The 14643-nt window shown below is 39.8% G+C and overlaps 2 protein-coding genes across 9 annotated transcripts in view; one reads left to right on the forward strand and one right to left on the reverse strand.

The window, feature by feature from the left end:
- macrod1 (mono-ADP ribosylhydrolase 1) overlaps nucleotides 1-14643 on the forward strand; it is a 175420-nt gene that overhangs the window by 65447 nt on the left and 95330 nt on the right. The window lies entirely within an intron of this gene.
- flrt1b (fibronectin leucine rich transmembrane protein 1b) overlaps nucleotides 1-14643 on the reverse strand; it is a 55963-nt gene that overhangs the window by 40619 nt on the left and 701 nt on the right. The window contains exon 1 of one of the 5 annotated variants that reach the window (XM_016670587.1): nucleotides 7032-9159. The exons of the other annotated variants lie outside the window; for them this stretch is intronic. The gene's annotated coding sequence lies outside the window, so the exon portion shown is untranslated. Of the gene's footprint in view, nucleotides 1-7031; nucleotides 9160-14643 lie in introns of those variants that run through there. 5 annotated transcript variants of the gene reach the window in all.

The raw sequence follows: 14643 nt of genomic DNA on the forward strand, positions 1-14643 counted from the left end.
TCCAATTAAGTTTGGACTGTTTTCCTGATATATGTAATGTTCTGGAGACAGGAGAGCCACAGCTATGTAATTTCAGCATGAAGCAAAAAAAAAAAAATCATTTTACTTTTCCATCTCAGTCGTTTTGTTTGAAAAGATAATTGAAAATGTAGACCAGGACAGTTTGGAGCTTTTTACAGAAATGACTAAGATAACATTGTCTGAAATAAATAAAGCCTCAGTAAAGTTGTTGCAGCTGGGAGACAACCTGCAGACGCAGTGCCAAAACTTTACGAGCCTCTCTTCCTCAGTTCTGATCTATGATGTGTGGCGTACAGATAAACAATAACAGATCCTTCTGGCTGCCTTTGTTTGGCTCACAGGGTGACATTCCTGTGCACTCCAGCAGCCCTGCCAAGTGTAAATGCGACACCCCATAAATTGGATCATTAAACAGATACAGATCACATGTTAACATCAGGTGTAAATGAGCTTGCGTCATTTAGTGAGTCTGTTTCTCTGTCCTTTTGCTGATGTTTCCTTTATTCTGTTTCTGCTGGAGTACGAGGCTTCTGGGAAATCACCCTACAGGATTTACTGTCCTGTTCTCTGAATGTTCCATCCATTACAGGTTTCTGTTTCTGATCTTGTTGGATATTTCTGCAGTAAGTTCAGAAAAAGTCCTTTAATAACGGGTATTTATAATATCTGATATTTATACTGGTATAACTGGTGTTTGTATTTTGGGCTGAACGTTCTACTCATTTTTATGTTGGGATAGTTTGGAGTTTGGGCCTGAAAAAATGTGTAGGACGGCTGGGTTTACCAAACTGTAGCAAGGCAGATATTTCTGCAGCCCAAACTGTACAACTGTATTCGGGTTACAATATAAAACACCGCAGATATTATGTGTACATCATATTTACACTAGTTTGAAGTTTAATTAAGTTCGACAACAAGCTCAGCTTGAGTAATTGACTGATTATAGATTTAATCACTGTCACCACGAATGTTTACATCTAAAGGAGCGTTGTCTTCCCAAGTCTTAGTGGAGGATAATAAAGTGAGCCCTAATATACTTCACTTTAAATCAGGAAGGCAGTTCTCTCTCTCTGTCTGAGTGGCTCTAAAGCTGCTCAGAGTGCAGTTACGAAATCATTGTTTCGGGGGCGGGTTAAACTCCAAATCCGGCTACAAGTGCAGCATTTCCCACACACAGGCTTTAATAAGGTGGGGTACCTGGACACACTAATGCACAGGTATATCTGGAGGTCCAAATATAGCCGGGAGTCCCGGCCTACACGGCTCTTTTTTGGGTTGTTCCTGGTTGTTGAAGATGATGCACACTCCTACCTCATAATATTGCAGTCTGTCATTAAAGCTTATGCTTCACCAATTTACTTCAGCATTTTTCAGCTTTACACAATAGAATGAAAAAAATAATAATAAAGCAAAAGCTAAACCGGCATGAACAGCTCGAATGTTTCTCATTTGTTCCAGCTGGTAATTGATTTGGACTGGAACCAGCTCCATAATTGAGTCATTAATAAAAGGAAATGTTCGGAGCATGCCAAAGGAATTACTGTAAGTATTGTTGCTTAGTTAAATTCTGGTCCCGGTTTCATATTCTCTCTTGCATACATTTTCAGTTATGAAACATTGATGCAGAATGTCATGGCTAATATAAACACAGCTGAGTGTATTATTTAAAAGTGATGCACAGTCAATCAGTCTCCACTTTTAATAGGCGTAAGTAAGATGCATATTGAGGTCATAGAGATGATGAGGGTCGTATTTTGTAAAATAATGAATCAGTAGATGAGCAGAGTCAGAAATCAATCAGGTCGGTGTATTAGATAGGAGGGTGAAAGCGCCTGAGGAGAGCAGACGTATTACTTAGATACATGAAGCACAGCGCAGCCACAGGGAGGTGACCCAGTGCTCTTGAACATGAACATGCAATCACACACTGGTAAACCGAACAAACCGCCACCAGGGAAGATGCCCTCTCTGCTGATGAAAAGTGCGGAGGAGTTGGAACCTCGAGTCATGCAGCTGGGAATTTACATTAAAGCATGCAGAATAGATTGACTGATTTTATAGAGTGTGTAAGAACAGTTTCCTGTACATCACGCTGCAGGAAACACAAAATATTGTTTTAAAATGACATCCCATGTACACAAAGTATGGAGGAGGTTCCCACAGTTTAGAGCCTTATAGATCCCCGTTTTGGTTTGCTCTGCTTTGACAAAGCTCCAACAAGCACACGGAAAAATAAAATAAAGGCCCGGCGTCGCAAAGCATGCGTGCAGCTTTAGTGGAAACGCTTGCATATTAGCATGCAGAGAGAACCCTTTTCCTTTTTGTGTAGAGAAGAATACAACAAGAGGCAGACTGAATCATGTTCACAACAATACGGACCATCCTTAAAATGAAACCCACTCACCGAGGAACCTATTAACATGGATTCATATAATGGGAGTTATTCAATGTTTCTTGAAACTTGCACAGAAATATATTGGGTACAACTTTGTGATGCTGGGTTGGACCCTCTTTTTGTCTTCAAAATTTCAAATTCATCAAGATCCTAGAGCCTTATCTCTGAGATTCTGGGATCATATTTACATGATGGCATCTAAAAGTTGCCGCAGATTGGTTTGCTGCACATTCACAAGAATCTCCACCACAAGCCAAAGCTGCTCTGCTGTATTGACAGATGGTGAGAGTGGAAGCTGCTGGAGTCTGGAAAATCGCTAAATGTATCAACAAAGTTTATGAGTAAGCAACAGAGCTTCTCTCGCTCTGACCACAGCCCTGATTACCCCCTCCGCTTATCCCCACGCTTGCCCTCGCCTTTCAGCGTCTCTTGGCTCAGCCCACTTTGTGAAAATTTTCCAAAATTTGTTACACTTTAAGTAACCAGTGTGAGATTGTTAGGGCTGCTGGAGGTAACCATCAGAAGGGCGCTATAGCAACAAACCTATTGATACAAGGCAGGATAGATCGATGCCTTCTTGTTTACTTCTATTCTGACCCTCTCATGGAGGCGTTTTCCTCCTCACAGCTGCAGCTCACTAGATATTTTTTTTCTTTTTGAATCACTACCTAATAACCTCCAGAAATGGTTTTGTATGAAAATCCCAGTAGATCAACTGTTTCTGAAATAAATTCACCAATGCAGCTTTCAAACTCACTTCAATCCCCTTTCACCCAATCCTGACCATTGGCTTAAACTTTAGCAAATCCTCTTGACCATGTCTCAATGGCTACATGCTCCCATCATCATTAAGGCGTTCTGCTAAAGTAAACTGAGAACCATGAATACTGCGCTGCATCAACAGCTCTCCAGTTTTGTGCTATGGTCGTTCAAAGACGAGGCCCCTCTTTAATCTGCCTTGGCCTTTTACAAGGCAATCACTCAAGATCGCCACATCCTGCCTTGTACACCCAAATACAGAAAGCCTTACATACCCTGAGCTCTATGGATACCTTTCTATTGAACTGAGAGGTAGCAGAGGCAAGGTAAGGTCAACCCCATTAAGCTGCGTCAGTCCAGCTAACAAAGAAAAACTGTTTTGTGAAACAGGCTTCATGTACAGTCCTCTGCATTGGAGGTTTGACCATTTCTATCCATCATTTTGTACCTTTGCACTTTTGGTCAGGCTCATCTACTGCAAGACGTTTTATACCAACCATGCAGCAATTTATACCAGCAATGGCAACATTTCATAGTCTGTTTGACAGCTACAAATTTAAAGCAGCAGCTCCAACCACCTGAAACTAAATTATGGTTAGTTCAGGGGTCTGCAACCTGCAGCCACGAGTGGCTCTGTGGACATTTCACAAGGACTCTTAATAACTTTGATGAAAATGATGAAGGACCAACAGTCTTTAAATATGGGTACAACAAAAGTGCAAGTTTTAGCAGTTTTTTCATGTTTCCATGGAACAATTGCATTGAATTTCCACAACAGAATTAGACTCCTTGCTTTTTCACATCACTTTTCGCATACATTAACATCACACAGAAGAAAATTCAATTCTTTTTTTCTAAGTTTTATATTTGGTATTTGAACATTTCCACAAATCATATCGTATATTTATACTATTTATGCTAGTGTATAGAGAGAGAGAGAGAGAGAGAGAGAGAGAGAGAGAGAGAGAAAGAGAGAGAGAGAGAGAGAGAGATGAACCAGCCAAAATGGCTCTTTGGCTGGTTCAAAGTTGCAGACACCTGTTAGTTGTACTGCAATGATTGGGGATCAGTTATTTAAATATACTGCTCAAAAAAATAAAGGGAACATTTCACTTTAATTTTGTGTGTGGCTCCAAATCCAGGCCTCCATTGGTTAATAAATTTGATTTCCATTGATGATTTTTGTGTGATTTTGTTGTCGGCACATTCAGCTTTGTACAGAACAAAGTATTCAATGAGAATATTTCATTCATTCAGATCTAGGATGTGTCATTTGAGCGTTCCCTTTATTTTTTTGAGCAGTGTACATTTCCAGTAATGTATTCCTAGGCTAATTAAATATGGTTTTCCACCATCAGGAAACTCCTCATAGTGAATTTGATTTCATAATCAAATAATCCATCATATTTCACTGACATCAACTTTCAAAGCAGGAATAAAAACCATGTACAGTCACAACATACAGCATTATTAAAATAACATTGAACTAATGATAAATAATTAATTATATTCTACTCTGTCGCCATAATCAACAAAGATACATAAGAAAAATAAATTGATACACAAGAATCATCATGTTTAACACAAGGAGGTTGGGACTACACTGCGATGCATTGCTACAAAGTGCAAGTATGGATTGACAAAGTGATCAAAACACAACAACTGATCAGAACATAAAACCTGTAAGATGGACTGTTCTCTGTTTATCTCCCCCACAGCTTCTCTGCCTTTTATTAACACCCAAATCTCAACCGATTGATCTGCCACGCTTTTATTTTTTGGTTTGTATACAATTTGTAGCAGTGCTTTAGTAGTTTAATAGAAAAATTGCTGGGATTGGCCCTCATTTTCACCTCCTTTTACATCATCACAATGCCACCACCACTCTCACTGAGCTTTAAGATTTTGATCAATAAAATCAACAGACGGGACGTAAATGACAGTGAAGTCCATTCAGGTGCCCAAATATATTATATATTTCTAGCAATTAGACTTTGAATGTGTGGCGCCGCAAATATTATGCCTAACAGATATTGGATCCAAGTGGTTCTTTACAATTGGGATGATGAATGCATCAGTGGTGCTTTGGTTCTATATTTACCATTTCTAAGTTTATCCAAACAAAACTGTAAAGGATGTTTTTGAGTTGTAATTTTTTTTCCCCCAATAAATCTCATTTTTGTCTAGCCATGCCAGTAGAGACTATGCACTCCAATTACTGTTATGCAGGGTTATGGGGACTGTCATGCTCGGTGTGCTTCTGCATGCATGTGCGCTGGTTGGTACTGTGTGCAGTTGTATTGTAGAAGCGCTTTTCACGAAGTGAGCAGGGATGATCTAAAATGCAGTTTTTCTTGTAAACGGTTGCAGCCTGTTGAGCCTCTGCTTGTAACACAGAGCCCTCAGATCATATTTTAATGCTGTATTTTATTGCCCGCAGTCAGCGTTTGCATCCTGATTGCAGAGCTGCACAAGTCAACGGTACAAGACGAAGGGCTGATTAAAAGACCAGATTAATATGTCAGGAGTAATTCTTGGAGTTCAATTAGGGCCTACAAAAGCGTTAACAGCAGGCGCATGCTGTGCAGAACAAGTTCGCATTTACATATCCTTTAGCACCAAGTGCATTTAAAAACTTGCCGCTGGCTCAGTTCAGCCTGCAGGATTTTAGAGACAAAAGTGTCTATTCCTCTTTCCGGGGTTTATTTCAAAATTTTGTCTCGCAATTTCACAATTTCTAAAAGGGTTATTGTGTTTTTTTTCCCCCCTCTTTCTCCCCCCCCCCCTTCCTACCCCTCTCTTGGTTTAATAGGTTTCAAAGTGAGAGTTATATAAGCAGCTCTCCCCTCTTGCTTTCGGATGGATGAATAAGAGGAGATCAAAAGGGAGGCGATAAAGAAAGAGTGTCTGCTGCCTTCTCTTCGTCTTTATTCCTGCCACATTCTGCCATGGCAGTTCCCTCTAACTACACGACTTGGCCTGGATTCCCTTTTTCTCTTCTGTCTCTCTCTAGGACATTACACTTTAATCTCATGTTCTCTGCTGCTCTCTGTCTCCTTCTGTCTTTCCCGTCTTTTTGGCTTCCCTGCATCCATCCATGCATGCATCCATCATCCATCCATCTCTTTATGTATCTAATCCCATGTTCTCTACATCTTTGGCCCTGAGAATATTATTCTAATCTGCAGGCTTGGTGTGATGTACCACTACAATAATCCCTCACATGTATTTACAGTGCATCTGTCTGCGTGCGTGCGTTTGCGCATATATCTTTGCATCCAGCAGGAGATTTTCGACGGGTTTAGTGCAAAGAGTGTGTGTGTGTGTGTGTGTGTGCGTGTGTGTGCGTGCGTGTGTGTGTTTTATTTTTGTTTGTTTGTTTCTGTGTGTGGTTTTAGTCCCGCTTGTGTCCTACTCAAAAGTGAAGCTGCAAAGCACATCAGTTGGCGCACAAGTAACAGATTTAAAGGAGGGCTTCTTTTTCTCATGCAAAGGCACAAACATGATGGAGAATGACCGCACGCAATTATACTGTGATTAAAAACACACACATCGCTGCTACTGTGAAGGATGGAGATGGGCAAGATCGTGTAAGAGGGAGTTCTTCTTTTTTTTCTTTACAATTTATAATCTCCGTCTTTAATCTCGCTTTGCTTGAAACTCTTTTAAACGTTGCAGGTTAAATCCACAACTTTTCCCCCCTTACATTTTGCTGCGTAAAAGCGCTTCTACAATACGACTGCACACAGTACCAACCAGCGCACATGCATGCAGAAGCATACCGAGCATGACAGTAATGGGACCGACTCTTTTCCCTCCACAAACGCACAGTCATCAACACGGTCCAGATCCATACCTTGTGAGCCTCTCCTGCTCGCGTCCATCGGGGCGTCCCTTCCTATATTATCCTCTCCGGTTAGCAGGTACTACAGCAGGTTCAACAGCTTCTACAGCGGGGCGAAGGAGGTTGAATCTGCCCGCACCGAAGCTCCGCGACGAGCACTAACTCCCACCCCGCGGTTTTACTCTGCGCTCTGTAGTGGGTTAATACGCGTGGGGGAAACGTGTGTGTGTGTGTGTATGCGTGGGATTTAGAGAGAGCAGTGGGCGGTGGATGCAAAGCTTCCCCCCCCCTGCATCCATTTTTTACATCCCGGTTCTCCCGCTGTTTGCGCTCAATGCGCACCGCTCAGGTGCCATCTGCGTCAAATTCGTCAACTCAAAAGGAAGACGCTGAAGTTGGTATCTGATTCGACGTTTGACTAAAGGGTTATTCCGCTAAATTGAATAACTCCGGACAACAATTTGCCCCGGTTCAGTTTAAAATCTAATATGTTTGATTTGGATGGTTGTGAATTCTTAAAGTGTTGTGAAACATACTCGGGTGAAACTTTGTATTCAGTTTGTAAAAATTCACTCTTTTTGTGTTCTAGCTTGAATTAAGCCTGGCCAGCATTATGTTTGTCCATTTTATAAGTTTTCACAAAGCAATAGAGGTTTCCAGATTACTGTGTGTTATAGAATTAAAAAAAAAAGTATAATATTTTTGCAGGTTTGCCCTTTTGTTGGGTAGCTTTTATCATGAATCAAATGTAAGATGTTATAACTGGTCAATAGAGCATAAAATATGTTTTTTAATTATTATCCCAAAACAAATGCATCTTAAATCATAAACTGTACATTGTCCAATTTGTCTAAAATATTTGTAGCTTCGTTTGGACTCCAAGTGTTGAAGTTTTTATCATGTACCCCCAAAAATGCCTAAAATATTGCAGATTTTTCTTTGCAAATTGAATAATAATTTCATATCTGACAGATAAATCAGTGCCTATTTAGTTGTCCTTATGAAGGGCCCCATGTAAGAGGGTTTTGCCCAGAAAAAGTCCAAACCTAAAAAGAACAAAACAACAAACAAACAAAACAAGTTTTGTGTCACCAGGTTTTAGTCGTCTAGATTGGCTTTTTAAAATGGACGCCATCTTAAGCTTAAAAAAAGATATAGATCACCCATACAATTTTGGGTTGCTTGGTAAGCTGGATCAGGCCTTTGGTGGTTTGTAGCTTAAAAACAGATATAAAAGTTTTCACAAACTGTACAAAGGATAAAACATTTTTTTTTTTTTTGTTAAAGCTGTAATCATTGTTGAATGGTTCTCCCCATGTTTGGACTTCCTACGTCGTGTAGTTGTATTGAGGTGGGCGCTGTCATAGGTGGCCTCAAGTAAATATGTTTGGCAATGATTTCATCCCGGTTTGATCTGCCTGTAGTGTTTTTTTTTTGTTTTTTTTTTTCAAAATGGACTCTGTATATTATGGTGAAGAAGCAAAGAAAAACATTGCTATCACACTTTTTTCATAGATGGAATAAAGTATTCACAAATGACGTTTCATAGACTAATCCAGTCCAGTTTGACTATTTTTCATTTGGAGTTAAAACAGATCAAAGGACGTCCAGAGTCGTGTGCTGCGGAATAGCCCTTTAACGAGGTACCCAGTGTGAGCCTACAGATCAGACGCTAACTTCAACACAGTCTTTTAAAAACAGCTTTGACGTTAATGCCTCATATCCCCCCCCCCCTCCTCCTCCTGCTCTCCTCAGAGGTCTGGGTGATGAACAGCGACAATAAAGGAGCAACTAATCTCCGATTCCAGCTCAGTTTATCCCCCGAAGTCTCCAGTCCTTTTTCATAAAGCCGGCATGTTTAGCAACAGCTTGACAGGTGTCGCCTCCAGCGCACCTTCTACCCTCCTCCTCCTCCTCCTCCTCCTCCTCTTTGTCCCGTGTGGAGGCTGGTTTCTGCCCCGGTGAGTGAGCTCTATAGGGGCCGCTCTTTACAGCGGCTCTTTGAGCTCTGTTACAGGGTTCAGCAGGTCGTCACGGCCCGACAACTCCTGACAACGCGCTGCGCAAAAAGAGTGACAGGTGCGCACCCATAGCTGCTGCCCTGTGAAAGTTTATTCACGCCTCTTCAACTTTTCTAAAGTTACATCTCCAGTATTTAATGTTTTTTTTTAATTGGGACGCAAAGTTGTGAGAATGATTACAAATAACAAAACTGCTGCCCAGCTTCTTGCGGGTGTCTTACCATTTTTGTACATTTAAGGATTAGATTTGTTTCTACTACTAAATAGCTCAAGTTCAGTCAGGTTGGATGAAGAGCAGCTCTGAGTTCTGCATGCAGATTTAACATTTGCTTTGGGTTTTCTTCCAGTATTGTGTAGTAGTTAGCCAAGTCTGTCTTCTCACCACCACTACTATTTCTGATGGTGGACATGTTGTTTTCAGGGTGGATGGCATTAAATCCAAATAAAGTGCATCAGGTTTTGTGGTTTTAAATGTAAAAATGTTAAAAGTTCACAGAAATACTCTTGAAAGGTGCTTTGTGCAAACAACAAGCCACAGGTCTAAGAATATCAGTGTTTCTGTCAATGAATAATACATTGTTGGTGCATGCAGGCTGCCCAGCCAGAAGCCTGTTGCTGAACAGAGAAAGTGATCAGAGTTGATGTTTTCATGTTTCTTTTTATCCTAACACAAAACTTTAAACATTTAGTTTACACTTTGGTTTATACAGTAGAGTTCGATCAGGACGCTTATTTTATTTTAAAAAGTAAGCTTAGTGAAATGGATTAATTATTTAATCAACTCATTAGTTTGACAATCTTGTTTGATATTTGATATTAATTTAATAAAACCAAATTACCTTGGGTTATAAACACAGCTACGGCTATTTGGCTGGTGTTGTGATTCCCTGTCCAATCAACTTGAGTAATAAAAATTGTGTCAAATGTAGTTTTGAGTTCAGAATGACTGACATGACTTTTACTTTCAGTGTTCTGATTTTGTTCAAAAGCTGTGGAAACCTAAATTAAAAACAAATCTTTCCACAGGTGTGTAAACCCTTTTTCCTTTCGCTCCCAAGGTCACAATCCTTCATTTACATGTAACATATTTTTGGCTCGCATAATTCTCTATTAATTTATAAAGCGGCCATTTTTTAATTTAAACATGCTGGCTAAAGTAACACAAAGTCACTCTCACATGCTTCACGTTGCAATTATCAGACTTGGCGGTCAAAGACAAGGTTCCTGTAGGCCTAATAACTCGGAGTCAACGCTGGTTAAATTGATATTGATGCGTTTTAATTCAGTCTTCGTGACCAATGATTTTTATTTGCCTTACAGGCACACCTCACAATTAATTAGCATTTATTACCTTTGGGCTGAAGAGTCATGGCGGCTCAGCCCCTTTGAATGCTGCAAACACAGCAACAATCAAATCAGTTTTTGCCGGCAGATTTTTCGCCAACCAGACCTGGACGCAAATGCGGGGACTCCCTCGTAATCTCCTGTTGTGCACAGATGTACACAACTGCAGCCGCTTTGCACACAGTGACAACTGTAGAGGGACCGTGTGGCCCCTGGGGGCCTGGGTGCAGGTGCTGCTGCTGCTGCTGCACCACCAGCACCCTCTGGCGCTTGTCCAAAGATGGCCTCCAAGGACTCAGTCTGAATCATTTTAAAAGCCTCCTACACCAGGCGTCTTGGCCACAGTAACAACGTTATCTACTACTCCGTCTTTGAACTTTAAATCACGTATAACGCCCTTTTCTTGCACGATCCTGCTCAGTCTCTATTTAAATGATCTCATACATACACTTTATGTTGCATTATTGCTCTGCTCTGTATCCTATCTCATCCACTGACACACGCTTATATATCTGATATACTCAATGAGGCAATGCTGCCTGATTTGTCGTTATCGTTCCACGGCTCAAATTATAATGTGCAGCTTGACCCATTTTGTATCATAATGCGAGACGCTGACATGAACGCCCGAGGTGCCGCACCGTATAATGCGATTTTATCCAAGCTGTGCTTAAAAAAAAAGGTTATTATAGTCAGCTTCTCTTAGGATTGCATCAGCAAGATTTTCCTTCATGTCTGTCGTCTCATGCGTGCCACTGAAGAACATCAAGTGTAGTAAGTTGGATTTATTCCATGCTGCAGAAAATATTTGAATATTTTGCTGGAAATAGCTTGAAAAGATGGGTCAAGTTCATTTTAAGTTTATATATATATATTTCTTTAATTTTGTTTTATGAACGTCTTCATGACAAATAGAAGTATTTTCTCTGTAGGTATTATTAGTGCGTCTGTGGCAAATTACTGTAATTTATGGTGTAGTTATACCTTATAGTATCTATTTAACAGCCCTGCAAAGGCAATTACTGTCTTAAGTAAAAGTAGATTAAAGCTTTAACTCTGTAAGGAGACAAAACAACCGCATGTCTTCATGGTAGTATTTACTTCATTCAGCCAGCTGATGTGTAGCATCATTTTTAGGCTCACAAAGTTGACCCAAAACAAATCGCCTCTTGGAAAATAATCCAAACAGTCAACACACATATGCATTTAAAGACAGAGATGGTCCTCAGTCTTATGGTATTGACTTCCTTTGGAGACATTAACACATTAACACTGTTAGAGATACTTGTTATGCTGTAAAATGGCCTCATACTCCATTAGATGTGGTGTTTTCAGAGGTTGGGAGGGATTCAGGGGAATGTCTCTGTGGTTTCTGGTCAGCTGAGTGTGTAATGGTTCAGGCTGTTTCACAACAATGTTCTTTTTTAGTTCGACATCGTAAAGCAGCTCACTTCTCCCACAGAAACTGTCAGAACTGACAGCTTGTACTGGATTAAGGCCCTATGATGGGATTTGCAGAGTATCTTTTAAGAATGCTCAGCAGAAAGTTTTGTTTAAGTGATGGAGATGGGCTTTATGTTTGACTTGGTTGCTCAAACTCAATTTGTTAGCACCACAAGGCTTTGTCAAACTAAAGAAAAACAGAGATGGTTTGCCTTCATATACATTAGAAGTGTCAGTTTTAGCTAATGAGCTATGATGGTGCTTAGCTTTGGTCTTGGATGTTATCTGAATGTCCTGGAATATCGTTAACATTTCTGTGTTCATATAAGTTTTAAGTGCAACTCTGAGTGCTTTGGGCCTTTAGAACAATTAATAAATTGAAAATTGATATACGGATGCTGCTTCAAGTGCAAAGCTGCCTAAAAGCTAATTTGTTTTACTGCCATGTCTTCAGGAAGTACAAGAAAGATCCACTTTCAAAATAAAAGGTCATAGATGTTAAAAACTAAACCTGACACCAAACCAAAGCTGGTTCAGAGATAATAATTGCTGCAGCTGTCATTTAAACGAAACCCTGCGTGCAACTTTTTTTACGTCAAAATATACATTTAGAAATGACAAATAATTCAATATTTATTCAATATGTTATTTAGTATCAACTGAAAAGAGCAATAAAACATTTTAATGCTTCAATACATGCCAGTGTTATCACATTTTAAACATTATTATGTTGAAAATTTTGCTACAAAAACTAAATTTCAATTTTGATTAAAAAAATAACTTTCACAGTAATTGTACTTTGCTTTGAGGCTCTTCAGATATCTTCATTTCTATTGTGCACTACTTTAATTTACATTTTAACATTTCTTTCTTTTCATCAAAGCTTACATGTTGTCGTTTTAATGTTTTTCCTTTGATTTTGTGTGAAGTACTTTGAATTGCCAAATGTGTGAACGGTGCCATTTAACCAAAATTGCTTTTCCATAATTTAATTAGATTAACTCGTTCTACAATCTGGATTTTAGAAATATTTTCAACAAATTGATTGAGTTCCTGTTTTATTTATTTTTGCCAATTAGTGCAGTTAGCATGTCTAATATTCAGAAAACGGCAGTTTCCCTGTGTATTTATTGGAGAATCCTTACCTTCTCTCTGAAATTCAAACATTTCCAAATAAACCATATCATGTAACACATTACATAAGCAACAAACAGAAAAACTCTGCTGTCCTTTGTTCAGCCTTCCTGTTGGGTGCTGAAATTCTTGATCTCTTCTGCTCTCTAATGCCTTGGATGAACCACAAACATTTCTCCATGTGTAGAAAAAATATGTTTTGCTTTCGAAAAGCTTCACTTCATCAATACAGAATATAAATTTACTAATTAAAGTTCTTCTTCTTCATCGCGTAGTGGCATTTTCACAACCAGCCTGGTTTCACTTAGGTACATTGTGATAGAAAAAGACTGAATTGTGCAACATTTTAAATTTTTTTTTTTACATATTTCTCCCAATATTTTCAGGGTACTTGACATAAATCAAATTTCCAAGCCTGTCACAGCTATCTGCCAGTTAATGACCTCATTTACACTCAAAGGTTCAACTAATTTGATTTTGGCATCACGTTGCTGGAAGTCTGTTTATCTCCAGCATTTAAAAAGCCTTTAAACTGCCACCAGCTGTTGCTGGAACAAGTAAAGAAGATTTATGAGGAAAAAACCCAAAGTGAAAACACCTTTACACCTCGGCTACTTTTCTTCCTCATGACTGCTCATTTGCATACATTTGAATTCTAGTCAGCCTCTTCCCCGAGCTGTTGGAGACCTTGGCTCCTGTTGCTCTTTGCTTTGCTAATTTCCAGGCAGTCTGATGGTTACTGCAAGCCTGGTCGTGTGAATGTATCGAAATTAATTTCATCACACTGGAAAAGAAATAATCAGATCACATTGAGTGCAGCCTGATTGTCTCCAGTTATATTCCGGTTCACTTCAGTCTTTGGGATCCACCTTTACCGTCAAGCCAGTCTGCATGTGTGCACCTGTGTGTTCATCAGGTGTGAATGAGGCTGCAGGAAGCTTGAAAGCACATTCATATTCACTAAGATTCTGGAGCTGCTTTTGCCAAGGGGGCTGGGAGAAACCAATAAAGGGCTGTAAACACAGGTGCAGGAGAGAGAACTGCAATAAGATGAATTTCCTCCAAGTGCATTTTTCTTTCTTTCCTTCTTCTTTTTTTTTTTACCTCAGTCATTGTATTTCTTTTTTGATCTGTCAGCTTGTTTGTTCCTTTAGGCTGTATATGTATTTCATGTGTTTTAAGTTCTTTCCCTTTGAAAGTTGTTTTTGTTTTAATTAATGGGCTGTCCTCTGCTTTTAAAAAGTAATTTCTTATCTAATCGCTCTGTAATCAATCTCTTATGTCAGGTAGAGCCTTTGCACTATTAGTTCATTTATCCTATAAGTAGCTTTGTCCTTTTTGACATGAGGACAGCGGCAAATTGATTCAGATTCTCGAGTGGACCAAATGAATGATGGCTAGAAATTAAATGACTGAAAGAGGTGTAATGGTGGTTAGGACAAGTGGGCAGAGGATGGAGAGGGGAGCTTGAGAGGGAGGAATACACAAACAGGTTGCTCTGGGGGCCTGGGGGAATTGCAGGGGCTGGTGGTGGGGTGGGGGTGAGGGGGTGTGGGCTCCGAGAGCGAGGAGAAGGGAAGAAAAATAAGATGGAGCGACGGAGAAAGCACAGACGGAAGACTGGTTCAACACAGCTGAATGTAAAGTAGATTGTAGCCCGTTTCCGTCATCATCATCATTAC

This window comes from Poecilia formosa, unplaced genomic scaffold (genome assembly GCF_000485575.1).
Source record: "Poecilia formosa unplaced genomic scaffold, Poecilia_formosa-5.1.2 Scaffold35, whole genome shotgun sequence".
Classification (NCBI taxonomy): domain Eukaryota; kingdom Metazoa; phylum Chordata; class Actinopteri; order Cyprinodontiformes; family Poeciliidae; genus Poecilia; species Poecilia formosa.